The sequence below is a fragment of the Lepidothrix coronata genome, unplaced genomic scaffold (genome assembly GCF_001604755.1).
Source record: "Lepidothrix coronata isolate B3197 unplaced genomic scaffold, Lepidothrix_coronata-1.0 Scaffold17, whole genome shotgun sequence".
Taxonomy (NCBI): domain Eukaryota; kingdom Metazoa; phylum Chordata; class Aves; order Passeriformes; family Pipridae; genus Lepidothrix; species Lepidothrix coronata.
The window spans coordinates 7,935,914-7,955,230 of record NW_016690197.1 but is presented as its reverse complement, the minus strand read 5'-3'; the positions used below and the strand labels follow the sequence as shown (position 1 = coordinate 7,955,230).

General features: G+C 41.3%; 1 protein-coding gene across 5 annotated transcripts in view; it reads right to left on the bottom strand.

Moving 5' to 3' along the window:
* The window catches only part of NDST2 (N-deacetylase and N-sulfotransferase 2), a 130,736-nt gene that overhangs the window by 52,713 nt on the left and 58,706 nt on the right, over window positions 1–19,317 (bottom strand). The window contains exon 1 of one of the 5 annotated variants that reach the window (XM_017806880.1): window positions 11,033–11,051. The exons of 3 other annotated variants lie outside the window; for them this stretch is intronic. The gene's annotated coding sequence lies outside the window, so the exon portion shown is untranslated. Of the gene's footprint in view, window positions 1–145; window positions 251–11,032; window positions 11,052–19,317 lie in introns of those variants that run through there. One more of the 5 variants, XM_017806877.1, reaches the window with a different exon arrangement.

The following is a 19,317-nucleotide window of genomic DNA, read 5'->3' as shown; positions in this document are numbered from 1 at the left end:
AGCTAACCGAAGCTCAGGAATCTTCTGTGTGTGTACACACACACATAGAGCAGCTTGCCAGGGAGAGCATCCCACAGTCACTGAAACCCCAAGGAAAGGCACAGACTAGAACAGTGTCAAGGGTAAAAAGCTAATTTTACTGTACCTGTCGGACAGCCTCTAAAGGCAGCTCCTTCACATCGGCTGTGTCCCAGATATGCAACTCTCTCTCCTGTAGCCTTTCCAGCTTATCCAAACCCTGATTCAGCAAAAACACTGACCTTTGAGTTTCTAATAATCTTTAATATCTGTACAGCCAATTAGTAAACAAATAAGAACCACACTTGCTCTGCCTGTACACATAACCAAGCGCAACCAGCTCCCTCCTCACAAACCTACAAGAGCAAAAGTTTCTCTTTTGCTTTTTCCGGGTTAGATAAAGATTAGTTTAGAAAAAAAAGCACCTACTATTCCTCAGGACACGCTTTTCCTCTTTTGTTTTGATCCATAATTCTTATGTTTCTTCACTAAATAGTTTGAGAAGGCAGAATAAGAAGCCCTGCATGCCTGGCCTCCACAGATCACAAAACACCAGGGTAACCATCAGAACAGCCAGATGCAACAGCAAAACAACTAAACCACAAAAGACGTGAATGTTTGATGTAACTGTAAAAAGAACAGACAGGTAAAGAAATGTTTTACAGAGAACTGTGACAATCCAGTAAAACTCATTAAGAAAAACAATCAAATTAGTAGGCTAATTATTAGAAGAATTTACATGATGGCAGTGGATAAGACTCACATATCCACTATACCCCCATGGTAGTCCGTAAGACCCACACAAACAGATATACCAACATCCAACTAATAGCATTCAATCTAAGTTCCATAGGGGTTGTGTTTCCATAGAGTTCCCTGTGTTTCACTGCAAAATATGTTGCACTGTCTTGTACTCTGATATAAACTATTACCAAAGTGGTGACCTGGAACAAGATGGAGTATTAATCTGATCTGTGATTGGTTTTCTTTTCCAGAATACAGAAGATTTTAAAAAAACCAAAAGGATTAGCAGATAGTAAATGCAGGAAAGATGCTCAAAGACAAAAATGAGTTACAAATAATTTTCTCTTCAGCTTTTAAAAAATGCAACTTGCTCCTACTTACAGAAACTCAGAAATGGTTATAGCCATGAGGTAAAGAAACTGCTCTTTGCAGTGCCGTAGTTTTCCACTAAGGCCTGTCACAACCGATACAAGTAGAAATGTAACACAGCCAGGTAAGAAGGGAGACAGAATTTAACATCAGCTGAACAGGGTAACGAGGAATTTAAACTGAATGCAATAATTTGGAAGTTGCCAGTGATGAAACACAAAAAACAGAGCAATATTATTAAGCTGATAGATTTTTCTATCAGTAGAGTATGATTGGAATTGGCCAAATCTGATTTCACCACAAGATTTATTTTAAAGAACTTTAAATTAAAGGAGTGGTTTAATGCAACACTAAAGGGGTGACAATTGTGTTATTTCCACAGAAAGCCAAGCAAGGTGGCAAAAAACTTGCCTAACAATTTCCAATTTCCCTCCTCCATACACACTCTTCTGCCTGTGTTCTCCATGAGAAGCAAACATTCGCATGTTTGGAAAGCCCTCAGCATAAAGTGTACATTACCACCATTATCAACAGCTGCTTAATACCACCTCCCAAATGCTTAACGGAGAAGGCAACACTGCATTTCATCTCTAGGCATCAAAGTATTTACTAATGGAAATGACACTCTGCCTAGCACAGAATTAAGTGATTTTGGAAAGATGTCATTAACTCTAGACCATCATATCTTTTCCCATGTTTGTATTTACTTTCAAATTTACCACCCATAACAGCAGAGTGGGAAAGCTCAAAAGCTTGTGCACCAGCCATGCAGGCTCCTGCAGGAGCTCCTGTTAGTCAGGGCATGTACTGCATGGAGATTCAATAAGCAGTGGCATTTGTATTCCTGACAGTTTTATTTCTTCAAACACCAGTCACATTAGAAGTTTCACTTTATTTTTTACTCCAGAATAAAGGTCAAACTTCAGTGTAACAGATGCTGTCTGGAAATCCCAGGACACATATGAGAGCATGTGTGTGGTCCCCTTCACCATTACGAGATAAAACAGCTTTCAGGAAAATAAGAAGGGCGCTTAGTTTTTTTAAGCATAAAAACCTTAATACAACAGGGTCCACTTAGTCAGAAGAACAGTATTCACAGGGGAGCCCAACCAAGCAGAACTATTTTCCCATGAAGATCTTATCCTCAGTCTGGACAAACAATCCAAGTCACACTAGACAGACAACAGTTCTGTATGTCTCTGTAGTAATTACACCAAAGAACCATGACTGACCTTAGTTTAAAAATAATAATAATTTTAAAAGTCCAAATCAGAAGCATAGTGAAAACATATAACAATAAAGTATACATGGGGAAAAGAGAAAGTAGCTCGATATGGTCAAAATAGGAAAAGACTTACAGCAATATGAGAACAGAAAGAAATAGAGAAATACAGAAACAGAGAAAAGGAAATAGAGAATAGAAAGCCCTGCTTACTAAATGGTGGAGATTTTTAGATAATTCCTGTAAAAGAACAGAAAAGAGAATAAAAATCACAGCCACCTGAGGTTTGCATTTTTTCCTGGATTACAAATACTTTATAAGAACTGTATAGCTTTACAGTTCAAAGCTGCACAAAGACAAGCAACAACAGGATTGGCTTTTTAGTAGCTATGGAAAGGCAGGATGGATGGACTACACCAATCAAACTGGAAAAAAGGGAAAAATGTACATAGAGAAGGGGAAGAGGAAAGACAAAACTATCTGTGAAAGCATGAAACCAAGGGACAATTACCAGAAAATTTTACTGTCAGAAACTGCAAGTGCTCAAGAAAGAAGTACTATGTAAAAAACTGCATTCCCTGTCAGGATCTTCAAGGAAGTGAAGGAAACGGAAATTAACAAGTATATACTTGAAATAGTTAATCGAGGAGCTTGGCAATCAAAACATATCAAACCTTAACACATTTATTTGAGACTCCACCTGCACTGCTGCATCCAGCTCTAGGGTCCCCAGTATAGGAAGGACATCAGGCTGTTGGAGCGAGTATAGAGCAGGGACACCAATATGATTAGAGGAATGGAGCACTTCTCCTGTGAGGAAACACTGAGAGAACTGGGATTGTTCAGCCTGGAAAAGAGAAGACTTTGGGGTGACCTAATTGCAGCCTTCTAGTACCTGAAAGGTGTCTATAAGAAATGTGGAGACTATTTATAAGGGCATGTAGTAACAGGAAAAGGTGGAATGGCTTCAAACTGAGAGAGAGTAGGTTTAGATTAGATGTTAGGAAGAAATTCTTTACTGTGAGGGCAGTGAGGCACTGGAACAGGTTGCCCAGAGAAGCTGGGGATGTCCCATCCCTGGAAGTGTTTAAGGCCAGGTTGGACGGGGCTCTGAGCAACCTGGTCTAGTGAAATGTGTTCCTGCCCATGGCAGGGAGGTTGGAACTTTGAGGTCCCTTCCAATCCAAACCATTCCGTGATTCTATGATAGTTCCTTTATGGCTCATTCACGTGCATCCAGCAGAACTGGTCTGAGAAGGGAAATGGTTTCTGAGACACAGTGAAACTCTTTAGTGAACTTCTATTTCTGATAAGAGAAAGAAGTCTAATTTTCAAAGTTCTAGAACTGATCTCTTAAATTCCTCCCTTCCCTCTTGTATGATAGGTTGTCTTCAGTGTTATTCACGAGCAAATTTTTCACAACAGAAGAAAAAGGCAGAGCCATCTGATAAAGGAGAAGCATCAAGGTCACAACACCAAGCCTGCCAGTTCAAGAAGCATTTGGACAATGTTCTCAGGCACAAGGTGTGATTCTTGGGGTTGTCCTGTGCAGGGCCAGGAGCTGGACTTCAATGATCCTTGTGGGTCCCTTCCAACCCAGGATATTCTATGATTCTATGATAGATTAGATAGACAGATAGACAAACAGGCAGGCAGATAGTTCTGTGGTATGATAATGTAAAGGAAATGGCTTAACAGAGTTCATCATTCATCCAATTCCCTACTTCAGATCTTGCATGTCCTTATGTGTGCTGGCACACAAAGGAAAGGATTCCTGTCCATAAGCCTATTCATGGCACAGAGGGCCCCTGTCTCCCATCAGCATGACTGTGCTTGCTTGCAGCCGTGCTGCTCTGGGATACCTGTCACTCTGACTGCTCCAGCAGTCTCATTTTCAGGAAGGCCAATGCAAGCAGTGAAGTGTTAAAAGACTAATGCTATCAGTCTTTGCCTCTGTCCTTTTCTGTCCTGTTATCACAGCTAGCTGTATGTCTCCAATGAGCAAAAAAGCAAATCCACTACAATCAAGGTCAATGGGGAAAAAGCTATCAGCTTCCCAAAAGCTATCTGCTTCCCAATGCTGCAGCCTAGCAGCTAAAATTATGCCATCTTTGTGAGAAGAAATTTGTAAGGAAAGGGGGAATGGACACAACTAAAATATTAGGAAAAGATCTCCCCTAGTTCTCTTTTGCTTTTTGCTCTCACCTTGTGGGTAGGAAGGAAAAAGCCTCCTCAACTGATTAAGTTCCAATTCTCTCTTCCTCCCCACCCCCACCCTTTGTTTCTGACTGTTCCCCAATGAGCAAAGAAGGGTCTTGAAGAAGGAACAGCTATGATTTATGTATTAGACAGATATATCTTGAAAGGCTGTCAGATTCCATCCTGCCACAGAGCCACTGTCTCCTGACAGCAATGCTGTAATTAAGTTGATAGCATTGAGCATTCTCTGAATTACTGGGTTAAAGTAGTAGAGCACTGTATTTAAACCTTTTGCCCCATTCAGATAATTAAAAACATTCTGCTAACGGCTTGTTTAGGCTAATCCTCCCCAAAGCATTCCAAATTAAGAGCTCCCAAAAGAACTAAAGACACCTAGTTTCATACTAGTCCTTCCCTGGTCCTAATAAACATAGCTCACACAGTCAAAGCAATGCCTCATCCCTCTGCACCAATCACAAAGCCATTGTTATCTTAAGAAAAACAGCATTTTAAAAAAAAAAGCAAACAAATAACCAGATTAATGACAGGCCATCATGTGTTAGGTTTCCAGACAGACAGCCTGAAAAAACCTCTGTGCCCAAATCCCACAGGAATGAACCTAACGTGACATAAAGGCTTTGTGCCTAAATGATGGCCCCCAGTGAAGCTGACAGCTATCACGGAGAAGTTCAACAGGAATAGGGTAATTTGTTTCTCTCATTTTATTCCTCTGTTAAATAAAGAAAATTAAGTCAGAAGCCTGCTGACTTCACGTTTTTCCTTCATCACTGTCAGTACTTGATGTGGACAGTGTTGCCTCTTCAGTTGCCTTATGCCTATTTTTATCTCTGTATTTTAACAAAAGTGAAGCGCACTCTACATTGCAAACGAGATTCCTCCAGTATCTAAGATGATGCTGGGAAAAACAAAGTATAAACAGCTCCTCACTTAACCTCACAAATGTAATTATATGAATCTGCAATTCTAAGCTATGATTCACACCCACTAAGAAACTAATTAAAACTAAAATTAACACTGTTCATTTTTTATAAAGGGGGAGAAACAATAAAGTCAAAAATCTATACCCAAATACAAGGTGTAAAACACGTTAGATATGACGGTTAAGATGCACTGCAATAAAGAAAATAGAGTTTTGCCCATAATTCAGTTCAACTCCGCTGTTTAAACGTCCTTTGTATGCACTGAGGTTCTTAGTAGTAACTTCCAAGATGCCCAATAAGTGGCCATAGCACAGCTGGCTATACAGAAAAGATACATAACAAGAAGAGACACTCAATCCAACAAACCAAGTAAAAATTACAGATATAGGGCTTCTAAAGGAATAAATACAACAACTTGAAGTCAAACTGTGACAGGACAAGACTTGTTAGCAGATTGGCTATATCTGCACTTGCTTAATTTGCATACATGTAACAGAGAAAACATGTAAAAATAATTCATGTTTTTCAGGAGAGTGAAGGGAAAGAAGGAACCAAAACTTCCTATCCAGTTACTTTTTACATGTATGCTTAACGTTCAGCCTCCAATTCAGTTTAGCCAATGCTCAAAAACAGACATGTATCTTCAGGATCTCCCCACACTTCAGGTATGACGTTTTATTTCTCTTTACACACAGTCTTCTCAATTTCTGCTCCTCACTGCTGCAAGTTTCCAAAAAGCCTCAGTACCAGCTCACTGATGATAAAGAGTGCAGGTGTGGTCAGCTGGTGAGGAATACACAAAGGCTGAACAGACTGTTCCCTCCTCCCTGCGGGCTCCGGCTCCCCAGTGTCACTGAGGTTGGTTACATAAACGCTCAAACCATCACCAAACCTTCCCATGAATGGAAATAGATACCTCATCCATCCACAGAAGTCTCTGCTACCAGCTTGTTTGGAAGTATATTTAAATACATTCTGACTACCATCCTTCTTCCTTTATGTTTTCTGGGATGAAGAGGTAGACCAATCTGGTGCACAAACCCATTTCGAAAGACTATCAATGATGCAGACCCTGGATCCTATTGTTCATTATGACATGAAAAAAAATATTTTTGCATAAACTAGTAATTTTCTTTCTCCTTATTCGCCATGACACAATGATACAGATTATCACTACTGAGAGAGCAGTGCCAGAACAATGCTGAGGAAAGCAGTACCAATTCTTTCAATGTTACAGGTGCAAAGACTTGGCCACATCCTTTCACTTGGTCTTTTGAAGTCAACAATCTGACTGTGGTTGAATTGTCAGGAAGAATGGCATCTGAAAAAAGGTACACATGATCAACCAACCTGAGTTCGGGGAACACCATAACTGCCTTGAGATTAGCAGTCAAAAAAGCCTGCAGATTCTCTAGGACACTGGGTTACAACAGGGAGAAGTGTCAGTACCTACAGACTGACTCATGGAAGCGCAACTAAAGCAGCTCTGTGCAGCATTGTTTGAGAGGCACTGACCCAGAAAGGCACTAAAGCAAAGCTGTACGTAACACTCCCAATGCAGGCAGCACTCAGCTCTGTACTCTGCTGCTGGAAGGGAAACACTGCACGGAGCTCCACAATTTCATAGTTCACATGAATAGCTAACGGAGCTTTTGGCCTTGCAATTAAATGAAAATTTCTGCTTCCCTTCTTAATTTCCTTTCATACCTCAAGTTAAAAGCTCTCTGCTGCCATCCTTCTTTCTTTTTCCCTGTCTTATTCTACACTTTTACAGTGATTCTGAGTCAATCAGTGATTTAATTCCCTGTGTTTTCATGCAAACACCTGACTTTCCAAGCTTCACTGGAACATCAGCAAAGGGCCCCCTCCCACTCCTCCCTCATCCCAAGACATTGAGGTATACACAACTTCACCTAAGCATCATTTCAGATTAAGGCCACACTTGTGTTCTTAAGAGAGGCATCCAGCCAGCTGAAGGTTTCTTTATGGCTTCACTAAGTGCAAAGCCTTTTAGACTTGTAGACTGAGCCAAAACCTTGACCTACCAAGCCCTTGTGGGGCCAACAACATTCTTCCACTACTTGAGAGAGAAAATACATGAACTGCCAAGTTTAGAAAACACTCTCAGGCACATGGTGGAATTCTTGGGGTGTCCTGCACAGGTCCAGGAGTTGGACTCAGTGCTCCTTATGGGTCGATCCCTTCCAACTCAGCATATTCTATGATTCTGTGATTCTATGAAAAAAGCATGTGACATGGCAAGTGAATATTATCACTGTAGGATACTATCAGTGTTTCAGTAGATAAAACACAGCAGAGTGTGGTGTGTAGGACAAGGTTTTTTTTAAGACTTTGAATCAATTCTACTCCATTTTACGGCAGGTAGGAAAAAATATTCAAAAGCAGAAGATCTGGTTTTGGTTTTAGACCACATTCACAAGTCAGAATACGATCTGTGACATGTGATAATATGATCAAACCTTTGTCACAACCATCAGAAGTATTTCCACTGAATTCAACACACATGGGGTAGGGATCTAAATTTATGTTTTGTCAGTATTTGCACATACATTTACAGATATGAACACCATGCTGTACACTGTAATAGTAATTTTTTTGGCATGGAACTGTCTAAGCATTACACATGAATCACAGCAAAGGGTTGGGTTTTTTAATAATATTAAAAACTTCTTTCTCCTTTGGGACCCAGCCATAACCCATTCTTATCTCTGTAATAACACAGATTTTCATCTCACTAATCTTCTCCCATCCTCAATACAAAAAGAGAATTTGCAAAGTGGATGACTAACCAAACCCCTTTCAGTTAAGCCTCACTCTGCTTAGGTGTTTTGACACTCCTAAGCTATATTTTTCTACTCATTTTTTTTGAAAATGCATGTTCCTTTTGTTTCAACAGATTTACAATAGACAAAGTCAGAGACAATGCCCCATCTGACTTACCTCATAAATCAGCAAAAACATCAGGGGAAACTGCCTTTTCCATCCTAGCAGTGCAAACAGAAATTGTCCTTGTCTAGCCTTATTTAACAGGCTGGCAAACTGCATAACTCTTGTACTGTGTCCTGAACACATCCATGCTCCCATTGAGGCAGGCACCTGCAGATTACAGGGCTTTTCATGGGAAACAGTTTCTTCTCATTCTTTCCCTTCAGCTTAACTACCAGTCTAACCTGAATTGTACGATACCAAACAAAAGGGAAATAATTGCCCAAATACCAACACTCAAACCACTTTGTACTTCTAACCACCATTTTCTCCAGGCAAAAGCTCTGCCATCCAGACTCAAGTCTGACTCAACTGTCAAAAGAAAAACAGAGCCCTTTAAATACAATAGCATTTAACTCTTCTGTCAACAGAACAGCAGCAGAGCTCTACCTAAAATAGGCTAAGTATAATTTTTCTGATCTACAGGACGGCAAAACTGAGGAAGAGAGCACAAGCTCGGACACTTACCAAGTCAAAGCAGAATCAGGAATGTGAGGTCAGAGGAACAGAATTCACAGGCTCCTAACCACTGCCATTTTGCCTCTGGAGCACTATTCTGTCTGCCTCACATGGAACACAGGCCAGATTGTGCACTCTCTGAGGTTCCTGGCATAGCCAGGGCTGGGACTGTGGTGCTCTCAAGGTTCTATCTTCCAGGAGTTAGCCTATGTCACCACAAACATTAAATATCCAACATTCAATACAGGTCACCTTCAAGGGTTTACCAAAGGAAAAAGGCAGTAATTTGATGATAAAAAACAACTTCCCACTAAAAATCAGGGTTCTTTTTTTCCTAGGACCTTCTTGCCCATTCCAGCTCACCCTCAGTTTATTATATTTTCCATATCAAAGAACGTCCCACATTGCATCACAAAATTTAGGAAAAGATTTTTTCAGCAGTAAGAAGACTGACACTTTCTTAACTAGAAGAGCACAAATAGTTCTAACAAAATCAGGTCTTAGAAGTTATCAGAGCCATCTCTCCCCCTTTTCAATGGCAGCTGGATGACAGTTTTCTGCCCCTTTCGCTGCCTTTCGTATCTCTGCTGGACTCAAGCTAATAAGCTTCTCATTAGTGAAATGACTATGCCAAGGTACTGGCAGATGGTCCTGTGTTCCAAGCACATCTTCCCACTCCCTCCCTCCCAGAAGTCCTAATCTATACACAGTGTAATCGCCACAAAAACATATGCTGCCTGACAGAAAGCTTCCCCTCCATTATCTCTGTACTCTAGGGGATTGCCCCTGAAACCTCAGCGACACAGAGCAACTCCCTTCCTACTCAAGTCTCAGTTTCCTATATGCCTGAAAACACATTCATGAGGTTCTGGCTGAAGTACCTGTACAAGGCTTAAAATCCATGCTAATCTCTCCCTATATACATATGGTCCATACACTAGTCCACTACTAAGCAAAATGCACAAGCACACAAATATATACATAATTTTAAAAAAATATATAACTAATGTTTCTTATGTGCAACACTTTGTTAATGCCTTATTTACAGGTCTCTGTAAGAGTACACGAGCCTTTCTCGTAGATGAAAAGCCATATATCGTAATTTATTACACTAGTTGCCAGTAAATCTCTTGAGCAACACTTCCATTTAAATGCTGAGTCAGTGACTAATTGGGTATCTCATATATCTTAAAATAATCTCTTTGTTTCATCTGCTGGCTCCTTCTTCCCCATCACTTTAATCAGATTATTGTGATTGATGAATTCATTAATATGGTCACTGTATCCTGAGAGCAGAGCAACTTCTACAGAGAAAGTTTCAGGAAGGAAGAGCAAGTATTTCCCTTTTGCACACACAGATAGTTATGAACAGAGGAATAAATGAACACTATCGGTTTCCCAGCTGTGGGAAAGACTGCACAAAGGTTATTTCTAGACACACAGGACCACTGAGGCTGGCTCTGTTGGAGCTCCTCAGAGAAGGCTAGGGGTATGATGGGCACAGACAGGTCACCATAATGTGAAGGGTTGTTTTATCTCTCCAAATTGACTCTGAATCTTCTGAAAAATCATTTCTTTACAGAGGAAGAAAATATTTTATTATCAGTTCTTCTCTGCATTTAATCCTAACAGTACTGAACAGCTCTTCCACACTGCAGATAGGGAAAAACACTAACAGAAAGTAGAAAAGCTTTTCTTTAATCTTTGCCACTGCCTTTTCAACTTCAAGTTGAAAGTCTTCAAAGTAAGACCTTTTCTCATACCTCCTAACACCTCAAGACACTGATTGTCGTAGGGAATAGCTTCAGCTTAGTAACTCCAAAACTGTCTACCTTAGAAAAGGTGAAAGAGTTAAAAAGCATTTTCAACTGAAATAAAAAACAAGAGGTCAAATGCAGGCAATAGTGGACAAGAAAAAAGAGTAAGAAATATTATTTAGCCACCAGTAAAAATAATTATGCTTCTGTAGCTATTGTCATTCAAAAATAAAGAAACCAAAACACTTTGATAGCACGCTTTCCCAATCCTCCCAAATAGTAAATGAAAGGAAAAAAGAAAGGAACTTGACACTTACCAGGAAAAACAGTAACTACAGAAAAGCATGGAACAGCACTGCTCAAGTTCCCAGGAGCTGTGGCTGCCTGAGGAGAATGATATAAATGACCTCCACCTGTGCTTACTAGTTGACTGAAGCTGAATTCACTCTGCCTTGAGCTGTAACTTTATATCTTTCTAAAAACATCATAAACCAGATGAAAAACATAACACTTAAAGACATGGTAAGACACCAAATTCCTAATGAAAAAACCTAGTCTCTACCTTTTGCTGTCTGCCAGAGCAACATCCAAGATGACACTGAGCATTTGAGGATCAAAAAGGCTCTTGATGAGCATTTGAGGATCAAAAAGGCTCTTGGTGAGCATTTGACAAGTGGAGAATTTGGATGAGTATTACTTTGGGAGGACAGCCAGACTGGTAAACAGCGGCAAGCAAACAGGAAAGGCTACTTGTTGCAGGCAGAAATGCACAACAGGCTTACAGAAACTAACAGAAACTAACCACACCATACATAATTAAAGCAATTTATTACAGTTATGTGGCTTCACACATTTGGAAGTGCATTTCCCCATTTTTAGTCTCGGAGTAGTGTGCTTACTTATGCAAACTGAAAGGAAATATGTAAACCGTTTTGAAAATTCAAGAAGAAAGTGTGAGAATGGAACATTTGATACAGCATTATCTTGCAAATGTCTCCAGATTCCTCTCTGGTCACTGTGTGGGCAGCACATTCCCAGGACAGAGAGCTGGGTGGGCGGGAGAAAGGGGACTGTAAAGCTATTCATGAACTGAATTTCGTCTTTTCCCGCTGAGGTTCATTAGGGACCTACTGGAGCACTCGGGAGGAGAGAGGGAGAGGGCTGGCTCCCTCAGGCAGCACAGGCACACGGAGCCTGACACCCCACGCGCTGGAGGAGGCTGTGCCAAGGGAGCCCTCTCTGCCCACACAGAGCCTTTTAATTGCTGTGCTCGGGCCGCTGGGCCGCTCCGCAATCTCTCGTTTGGATGTACAATACGCAATCATTCAAGAGGAAAGTTAATCCATCACAATGAAGTTCTTACAAAACAGGCAGCCCTCTCCCCAGCCCCCACGTAAATGAAAATGAAAGTCGCATTGCCTCCATTGCCCAGACTTTCCCTGACCCCAGCAAAGCTCAGGGACGTTGGGAACAGCTCCCTGAGTCAGATGAACTGAAGAGAACAGTGGAGACCCTGCGCTCGCTGCTCTGCTGACAAACAAGGCCTATGGGCACCCAATGCCGGTGGAATCACATCTCCACATGTCATCATTCACCTTGCTGCTGCAAACAGGAATCATCCTACATCTTCCTGCTACAGCAAGTGTCAGGAAGTGCCCCAGCACACAGCACATTAATTTTGACTACTTAGGATGCTGGTAGAAATAGAAATGCAGATCTCCTGCTTACTAGGAAAGGACTCTGCCCAGTATATCCCTCTTTACCATCCTCTCTGCCAGCAGATCCTCCTTTCCCCCATTCACCAGTACCCATTGTAGAACAGGGCAGCTCTATAACCAAGGCAACATGAGAAAGCAGGGCCTGTCTGGAGCTCTGAAGATAGGGGCTGAAGATAGATTTTGAAGCTGTGGTATGGAAATAACACACAATTACTGACAAGTGGAGAATGAGCCCCAGGTATGTAACAGCTACTAGTGCAGGCTGCCTATGGACAGAACAGCACTGAACAGTGCTCACTAGGTAGGGGGTAAAGGAAAAGGGTAGGGGGAACACAGCTGGAGAATCTGGATAACGGGTTTATCTGTGCAGCCCATGGTTACTCCAGGTATCCCTCACAGCAGAAGGACATGGAAATGACAGGCTGTGAAACAGCCCTGAACCCTTCCAAAACATTTTCCCTGTAAGAGACATAAGATGCATTCATACAGGGTAGACTGTAAAAAATGTAAAAGTGAGTGTTTGGGGTCTTTTGAGTCCAGGGTTAATTTCTGTCCCATTTTTAGACCAGTAACATCTGGAGCTCAAGAAGCTGATGTAGGATGAAGAATTGCATAAAAGAGAGAGAAAATTACTCTGCCATGAAAGAAGAGAATGACCTAACAAGCAAAACTGAAACGCAGTAGAATGACAGAAGTCAACAGTCTGTGATCACAGTGTGCTACAAACTAGAGTACACCACACTGATGAGGTAGGAAGAGATTTGTCATATGCAGAGGATTATACAGAGCCTAATAAAACATTCTCTATTGAGAAAAAAACAGAATCTAATTCATATGGAAACAACTGTCATATCATACAAATCATGGTACAAAATGCAGAACGCAAATTCAGAAAAAATGGCACGTAACACTGACGTAAAGCAAGCTGTTTGATAAAATCATAGTGCTGGTGAACGGAAAATACACCTATTTGAACTAATCAAACATAACAGTGGGAAAAGATTTGAAAGATTTGAATTAGCAAATGCTGTACTCTAAAAATGGAGAAATGGTGGCGCAGTGAGTTTTTGATTAATAAACCTGACTTCTGTAGCTTGCAAATGAGTTCAAATGGAGGATTTGGGTTTCTGTACTGCGTTCATGGAGCACATAAAACAGCTGGCACCTGACCTGTGATCAGGACTCTATGCACACTTTGGCAATACAAACTGTAATCCAAACAAAAATTTCATTTATATATATATATGTATTCCTCTCAGAATAACTGAATTAAATAGAAGAAACATGATGACACATTATATTTAAGCAAAGTACTAAACAGTGAAAATTATAATCACTCGTAATTCTTGTTAAACAGGTCATAAATAAATTACTATCTCAAAAAAAAAAGAGGAAAAGCTAGACACCTTCACGAAGGCACACTGTGTGCTCAATAAGTAGTGACAATAAAAAATGAAGTAAATATACATATTAAGATGCATAAAAAACTAAAAGGTGAGTAGTACAAGAGCTAATGTGCTTTCCACAGTGAAACACCGTTCAGTTCTCACCACTTGATCCTAAAACAACAGGAAAACATTGAAGTAATGGATTGAAATTGCTAACTGAGAAAAATAAAACCATCTAAAGTTTGTTGGTTTTTTACTCTCCCTTTTTTTTCTTTAAATCCAACAAGAGGTGTAAGAAGCACATGAAAATATCCAAACCAGGCCAGAGGAGAGGCTAAACAGGTTAAGAATTATTAATTTAGTTTCCTAATAAAAGAACAAGGGAATACATAATGAAACTCTGGGGCAAAAATGCAGGTAGTTTGAGATTATATAGTTTCACATCACACACAATTATCCTGTAGTGCTTACTTTGGCATTTCACTGATGTTAAGAATACTACAAAATATTAATATTTGAATTAATGTCAATAATATCAACAAGAAAGCACAGAAACACTGTTTTCAAGGAAAAATGTAACAGTAAACACCTAGAAAAAGTGTAATATAATAATAAACTACAGAAGTTTTTTCTTAAACAGTGCTACTGTTGACAAGGGAAGGACTTTGAATCATGATGGACAGATGCTCTGATCCACTACAGAAAATGGAGAAGACATACCAGCAGCAGTTTCATCTGTAAAAAAACTTTTATCACTGCAGCTACAGTGATAAAAAATCTGACAAAATGTACCACAGAAATGCAGAACAAAGACCTCCTAGTTTAAGCTTAAGAAAAGAGACAACAGAAAGATGTATGTGCAAAGCCACAACAGAAGGCCAGACAACAGAAATCAACAATACTGGTCTAATCTTTCTAAAATCAAGGGGGTTTTGGTAGGCATTTTGAACATTTCTAGAGACCTTCTAAATATGGTCTAAGAGTTGAAACCCCTCACTATGAAGGACAGACCACTGTTTGTCCTGCAGCAAGTACAGGGAGAGAGAAAATAGAATTTTTGCTGTGTGCCACATGTTGTTTACCAGTACTGTGCATGGCTGGTGTCAGGCAGGAACAGCTTTAAAAAAACCCAAACCCAATAGCTACCCCCTCCAAACATTTTCATCCTCTATTCTCATCCTTACAACTCTTTCAGCTTTATAAAGAGACAGTGATCTTGCACATAGTTTGCTCCATCTCTTGTGGTTACTTTTCTCACCCAAAATGACTCTGTTGTTATGATGCCTTGTGGTCTCAGGGTGCCTTAAGGGCTGGATGCTCCAAGAGAGAAAGAGTGGAGACCCCAGGGCACTTAGAGGCTGCAGTCCCACCATATCTGAACACGGTGGGCAGAGCTGTGTGCTGCTAACAAGGTCCATGGCAATCCCAAGCAAGGAGAGTGATGGGACAGGTCCAAGGGCCACCCGGGGGACCAGTTCATAGCAAAAGGAGACGGACCTAGGGACTGGAGAAGACCATGGCCCATCCAGGAGACAAGGCTGGAGACAGAAGGGAAGACAGGCACACTGAAGGCTTAGGCCTGAGCTTCCCTGTACCCCTGGGGAAACAGTGCACAGGTGAGGGTCCAGAATGAAGTTTTTCAGGACATTGGTGACCTCAGGACTGATGCTGAGCTGGTTTCAGCAACCTCTGAGTGCAAGGAAGGGCTGAGCTACTCTGAAGGAACAGACAAATGATGTGCCAAAGATCAAGGGTGGTTTATATCACACATTCTACTGTCCCCACGGGAACATATACAAAACTACAGATCTCTGAAAGCATTTTTACCCATGGGAATATACACAAAATTACAAACATTTGAAAGCAGTTTTCCTACAAATTATGTACACATTTTCCTGTCAAAGAGGGTGGGGAGGGCAGGCGGTGTCGGGACTTGGGAAACACTTTTTTCCCACTTCAGCTGCACAGGAGTGCTCTCTTGTAATTGCTCGTTCAACCCATACTGGCCTCTTCATACCTGTGCAGTCTCCACTCAACCGTATCTTAAAAGGTCTGAAGCAGCGTTTTGCCTCCAGCAATCACCATCCCAAGTGTTCTAAATGCTCTTGACAGTACAGGCAATACAGCTGCACGCCCTCTTCAAGGCTCTGCTAATGTCTCTCACACCCTATTCAAACAAAGCTCAGGGAAGGGGAGCCTCACTTGCAAGAGAAGGCTCTCCTGGAAGTCAGAAGGAAGGAGAAGAGTGAGTAGGTGTGACGTGTGACATGGGCAGGGAACAGCAAACCTGAACAGAAGATAAAATCTTCTGGACTAATTCCTTCCACACAAGCAGCCCTGGGCTTGTCTACATCGATACTACTCTTTAAAATTTCCTCTGTTTCGCTGCTGCCAGTGCCCGCAGGGGTTGACGCGTGAAGTGCCGCTCTGTACCAGTTTCCCAGGCACTTCAAATGGAAGATACCCATTTCTCTCTTTCCTGGGATTTTCTTGCTTTAAAACACTTGACAAGCATGGTTTAAAATTTAAAACCATAAATACACACTCCTCTGCATGTTGGAGGAAAAATCTGGGCCCAAGAGTATCATTTCACATGTTCAGTTAAGCCATGAAGAAAAGTACTACAGATGCAGAAAAGTAACAGCCTTCTGTGATTTGTTGGGGTTTGCCACATAAAACTGCAAACATTAAAAATCATACACCTAAATTTTTTTGGTCAAGGAGTTTAATAATGTAAAAGTACACAAAGTTGTTAGCAATGCTCAGCCAACAGTTGCAACACACTGACCTCTACCTTAACTCAACACGGCTCCAACTTCAAAGCCTGCTTAAAACTATTTAAATACCAACATTATTAAGCATAGCAGGCATGTTGAACACTCAAATGGAGCCAGCATGCTGGATGCGAAACCCAGTCTGCAGTTCCTCCCCCTTATTTCCCAGGCTAAGCTTACCCGTTCTCCAGAGCAGGATTTTCCTGTCACATTCCTGACAGAGTGGTGTTTCCCTGCTCTCTCACCCTTGGACTATTGCCTTTTATTTCACTGTCTCTTCCCCTGTGGTGAGGTGACCCTGGATAGATGCCAGGTGCCCACTGAAGCTGCTCTATCACTCCCCTCCTCAGCTGGACAGAGGAAAGGAAATACAATGAAAGACAAGAACAGGGAAATCACTCACCAATTACCGTCACAGGTAAAACAGATCTCAACTTGGGGAAGAACTTAATTTCATTTATTAACAATCAAATCAGAGTTGGACAGTGAGAAATAAAACCAAATATTAAAAACACCTTCCTCCCACCCCTCCCTTCTTTCCAGGTCAAACTTTATTCCTGATTTTCACTACCTCCTCCCCCCAGCAGCACACAGGGATGGGGAATGGGGGTTGCAGTCAGTGCATCATTGTCTCTGCTGCTCTTTCCTCCTTATGCAGAAGACTTCACACTCTCCCCCTGCTCCAGTGTGGGGTCCCTCTCACAGGAGACAGTTCTCTACAAACTTCTCCAACATGAATCCTTCTCACAGGTTGCAGTTCTTCATGAACTGCTCCAGCGTGGGTCCCTTCCACAGGGGGCAGTCCTTCAGGAACATGTGGGTTCCCTGTGGGATCACAAGTCCTGTCAGCAAACCTGCTCCAGCATGGGCTCCTCTCCCCAGAGGTGCTACCACTACCTCTAATGGGCTTGGCCTTGCCCAGTAGCAGGTCCATCTTGGAGCCAGCTGGCATTGGCTCTACTGGACACAGGGGGAGCTTCTGGCAGCTTCTCACAGAAGACACTCCTGTGGCCCTCCCACTACCAAAATGTTACCATGAAAAACCAATATATTCCCTTTTTACTACTAACTGCAATGGAGGCTAAGCAAATGGTTTCTTCATTTCAAGTCAGAGGTTTGCATCCTTGCCCCAGTGGCTATTACAGGTGCCCTTCCAATTGCTGATGGGAAGGAACCAAAGGCTGGACTGAAGTTCAAGTGTGGTTCTCCTGCTGTACACCTGGCAGGTGTACAGAGACCTCCCCACCACGACTGACTGAGCTGGGGGGACCCGAGGGGTTCACCTGCTCGTGCTATTATAGAGGCTGTAACACTACAGAGATTTCTTTAAATAAGGAACATACAAGGAATCTGAAAGTATTACCTGAAGAAGAACAGAACAATACAGGAATTTTTGCAATAATTAACAAAATTAACTGAGAACAGAGCTATTGTCTCTCATAAGATGACAGCCAGGTACTAGGAAAGCCTGGTCTGCTAAAGCCCTTCAACACAGACTTTCTGGAACTTCCAGCATCTTTTCCACTGCTTTTGTTACCGATCATATATCTTGATGAACACTGAAGCAAAAACACCAGATCAAGAAAATTATCTGCCATTAGCAACGGTTATAAGGAAATGCCATAGTTGGAGTCAATGTCAAAAAAAGTTTAACTGCTTAATTATCAAATGCTTAGCATACTTTAAGCAAAACTTTCAACACAGTTTCTCAATCATCACTTGAAAGCTGCCATTAGTAACATTTGGATCTCCAGAGCATTCAGTAGTATGTATTGCTGATATCTGCCAGCAAAAGAAATGCTTACTAGCCTGAAAATTGCCCAAGGGGTAAAATTGCAACAGTTCATTTCAGATGCAGTTTTAAGGCTGCACAATCAAGAGCACAATCCCAGAGCAACAGACTTCACAATTTTTTTTTAACCCTTCTCCTGTCTGTCTTTTACATGTCCTGAGTGCAGTTATGATACCCAGACTGGTACTAGTCACTGTGTTCTACATTTTCCTCTTGGTCTTTATTGCTGTGGTTCAAACATTTTCAGTCTCTCCTGAGATCCAGAGCATAGAGAGATACACTGTTCACTGAGACCCTTTATTCCAGATTGCTGGACTACAATGCACTGGACTACAATGTCAAAATATTCTTAAGACATATGTTGATTGGCAAATGCATTAAATTCTTGGTTCCAACAAAAACAAAACTATTCCCTCCAGCCTAGAAGACATATACATTCCAAGGTAAAATTTTCAGAACTGACTTTTAACTATGAGCCTTAGACCTTGTGCTTCTAAATAATATCTGCTTTCAAAACTATTATCTTTGAATATAGTTTTCTTTAAGCATGAAAGGGAAAGGAGTAATTTGGATATAAAGACTGTGTGAACACATGGGGAAATAGGTGTTCTGTGATCAGAAGTTAACCAGTGCTTGGCACAGGTATTGCATTTTTCCACCACATGTTATCTTTCCTGCCTCCAAAGTAATATATTTTAGTCCTATCGACAAAAGGTACATACAGTAGCTTGAAATTTAGGCATCTTAAAGTTTATGCACCAGCAAAGGACTTCTATCTACTGTCACCTTCTCCACTCCTTCCCCAAAGTAACTCTTAGCCTCTAAGTGAGGTCATTCTCCACTAGTTTGCAACGATCTGTTTTACATTCTGGATACTTGCTGTGAAACCTCAGAGGAGCTAGGGGATAGACAGGGAGTAAAAGCTGGATA